This window comes from Orycteropus afer, unplaced genomic scaffold (assembly GCF_000298275.1).
Source record: "Orycteropus afer afer isolate SDZICR_OR568_19922 unplaced genomic scaffold, OryAfe1.0 scaffold01648, whole genome shotgun sequence".
Taxonomy (NCBI): domain Eukaryota; kingdom Metazoa; phylum Chordata; class Mammalia; order Tubulidentata; family Orycteropodidae; genus Orycteropus; species Orycteropus afer.
In genome coordinates this window covers 44,849-48,825 of record NW_006923235.1, presented here as the reverse complement: position 1 = coordinate 48,825, position 3,977 = coordinate 44,849, and positions in this window count along the sequence as shown.

Genomic DNA, 3,977 nt, shown 5'->3' with positions numbered 1-3,977 from the left:
CTATGTTTTTTAAGTTACAGAATGATAAAAATAAAACGGAATATTTTAAGGCATTAACAAATATTCCTCCTCCCAACTTTCTGAATTATGCCCACAGTTCAGTCCTCAGTCCTCTTCTTTATCTACTCCCTCCCTTGAGCACAGCCAGGCTTTACGTAGTCATGCCAATGACTGCCAAACGTACATCGGCAGCCAGGACTTCACTCCAGACTTTATTATTCAGCTGCCTCCTGGACCTGTGAACACCCAAATTCAAAACTGAACTCCTAATCTTCCCGTCACAACTTGCTCCTCCACAGCTTGCCCCATCCAGGTCAACGGCCTTTCCATTCTCCAGCTGCTCATGTCTACCTTGGAGTCATCTCAGCTTCTCCATGTCTCCCACAAGCTACCTCTGATCTGCTGAGAAATCCTATTCACTTTTCCTTCAGAAAGGAGCTCTGGTAGCACAGTGCCAAAGGCACTGACTGCTAACCAGAAGGTTGGTGGTTCAAACCCACCAGCCACTCCACGGAAGCAAGACTGGGCAATCTACGTCCATAAAGATTTACCACCTCGGAAACCCAATGGGGGTCACTATGAGCCGGAATTGGCTTGATGGCAGTGAGTTTGGTTTTTGGTTACCTTCTGAATGTGTCTAGGATCCTCTGACCTCTCTTAATCTCAAGTATCTCCAGGGCTAGTTATCATCATCCCTTTGATCTGGATTACTGGATCCTAAGTAGTCCCCAGGAACTCTGGTGGCACAGTGGTTAAGGCATTTGGCTGCTAACCAAAAGATCGGCAGCTCAAACCCACCAGCTGCTCCGTGGGAGAAAGATGAGGCTGACCGCTTCCATGAAGATTTATAACCTTGGAAATGCTACGGGGCAGTTCTACTGTCCCGCAGGGTCACAATGAGTTGGAATTGACTCATCGGCAGTGGGGTTAAGGGTTTATTCTTAAACCAGCAAGCCAATGGGATTCTTAAGCCCTGCAATAGCTTCCTGGCTCACCCCGCTCCAGCCACACTGGTCTTGCTATTTGAACGTGCTGGCACACCCCTGGGGGCCTCTGTTGGGGCTTTCCCTCTGCTCAATCCACTGTTTCCCAGATTGTCCCATGGCTACTCTCTCACCTCTTTCAAGTCTTTGCTGAAATGTCAGTGTCTCAATAAACATTATCTTGACCACCATATTGAAACTGTAAACTACCCAACACAGTCGCAATCCCCTTTACCTTGAGATGGTTCTTGCTCACACTAACCACCACAAATTCTATTTATGTATGCTTATTGTATATTCTGCAGGAACTCTGGCTTCAAGGGTGAGGGATCATTGTTTACTGATGCATCTCAAAGGTTAGAATAGTGAGGCACACTCTTAAGTGCTCAAATGTTTGAGGATACAAATAATTTCAATAAGGTCTCTCTTATCCTTGAGTGTGTTTACAATCTGGTTGAAAAGTTTTAAAAGATAATTATCAATATATAAAGTTAGCATATGCTAAAAAATACCAAAAGAAGATAATATTTTATATTCTAAATGATATGTGAAAACTCAGAGAAGTGCCTCAATAGTTTAGAAATGTTATTCTTCATTACTGGGGAAGGTGACCACCTCTTTGAAAATTTAATGAAAGCTATAGACCTTGTGGATACAAATGAGCATATACATAAAATTTTGAGTATCATTCCAGGGGGTTCAAAAATTCCCTAAAACCAGCCACGGGTTCTGAATTTAAAATTGTTGATTTAAACACCAAAGGTATGGAAAAGCTTGGTGAAGATGGGGCTTAACTGAATTCTTGAAGAACAGGCTTTGAAGAGGGAAACTGTTTTCAGACAAGGACAATACCTAAGGATGACAGCAACACAGTTTGGCTGGAATGTTTACTTGCTAGGGAAGGAACAGGCTGAGAATTGCTTGGAGGATAATTTTAATCCTTTGGATACTGCAAGACACTGAAAATTCTTGGGCAAGGGAATGCAATGTCTAAAGTAATGTTTTAAGTAACTTAATGTGGTAGCTGTTTACAAGAGTAATAACATTGAAAGGTAAAGTGAAATTAAGGAAAACATCCAAGTTTGGTGAAATTGGAACTCTGATAAAGTTTAGCGATGAATGAATTTGAGACTATAATGATAATTTGGTAGATGAGAATCAGCATAAAGGTGATTCTTATAAGGCGGAAATTAAGAATATGCCTGCTTTTCCATTCCCCCATTTCTGATACCAGTTGCCAGAAATGGCCATCTCTCACGGCCCCCAGCTATGTGGAACCAGCTCAGAGCTCACAGACTAAAGATATTGTCCTTGGGTTTGCTAACTCGCTAGAATGACTCACAGAACTTGCAAGAGATATTATACTTACAACTACTGGTTTTATTATAGTCAAAGAATATAAATCAGCCTCATTTTAGGGAAGAGATGCGTGGGTGAGTAAGTTTTCCCATGTGGACCTGCCACATCTCAGAGAGGGCAGTTCATCTTCCCTTTGCTGACCAGGGACCTCTCTGAGCCTTATAGTTCCAGGCTTCTGCTGGCTAGTCCGGCATGCTAGGCCAGATCACGCCTCCTGAGGCTCGCTGATATTCACCTCTAGGTGAGTGTTTTCCAGTCTGGCCAGCCCACACACTTCAGTACAAATTCTCCAGTGTGGCCTGAAAATCCCAGACTTAGAAGCTCTGGTAGCATAGTGCCTAAGGCACTTGACTGCTAACCAGAAGGCTGGCGTTTCAAACCCACCAGCCACTCCTCGGAAGGAAAGTTGGGCAATCTACTTCCATAGTGATACTGCCTCGGAAACCCAAGGAGGGGTCGCTATGAGTCGGGGCCGACTCGATGGCAAATAACAACAACAATAACAAAGGCCCCCAATTACTCTAAGCGTGATTTCATATAAACCAACAAAAGGCCACCTTACTTTGGATAAAACTAGGTCCTTTTCCCCCACAGAGGCACAAATTCATTTAGAGATGCCTGGCCAGAAACCAGAACTGAACCTGAAGTCAGGCCCTATTATAGAAAACTGAGTTAGTGAATCATTGGGTGTGGAAGACTTCCAACAGAAAGATCTAAGTATAGAATTACTGAAAGGCTTCAGATAGGGCAAAATGAATAGGCTATCATTCTCATCACAATAAAACATGCTGGATTTACTTAGTTGGATTTACATATGTTGTTGTTATGTGTCATTGAGTCGGTTTCTGAGGCGGTATCTCTACAGAAGTAGATTGCCCCATCTTCCTTCCCAGAAGTGGCTGGTGGGTTTGAACCACCAGCCTTCTGGTTAGTAGTCAAGTGCTTTAGGCACTACGCTACCAGAGCTCAGAGAAAGAGCTTAAAAGAATGCTTGATGTCTACAGAGATTATGAGTAACTGAATGTTCTAAGGCTAATCAAAATATTTGTTCAAACTTTTGCTTGTGGAATTTTACCCCCCTAAAAAGTATTATTATACCCTGGGGGTACAGTATTATACTTCTCCCACCCCACCCCATATCCAGCAAACACAGGTGAGTTATTTTCAGGTGAATCAGATGTCACCATTCCTCAAGGTGATCATTATTAAATATGATTTTTGATGTAAAATGCTGGTTACAGAATCCACGGTGACCACAGACTATTACTGTTATTCAGTGCTGGGAAGTCAGCTCTGACTCACAGCGACTCTGTGTACAACAGATGAAACACTGCCCAGTCCTCTGCCAGCCTCACAATCGTTGCTATGTCTGAGCCCATTGTCGCAGTCACTGTGTCAGTCCATCTCGTTGAGGGTAGTCTTTTTCGCTGACCGTCCACTTTACCAAATATGATGTCCTTCTCCAGGGACTGGTCCCTCCTGATACCATGTTCAAAATATGTGAGATGTCCTGGTATTTTGACTGTCACACCGTTCTCCTGCGGGGCAGCTGGTGGGTTCGAACCGCCGACCTTTTCAGTTAGCTGTCGAATACTTAACACTGCATCACCAGGGCTCCTATACTTCTAAAAAAAA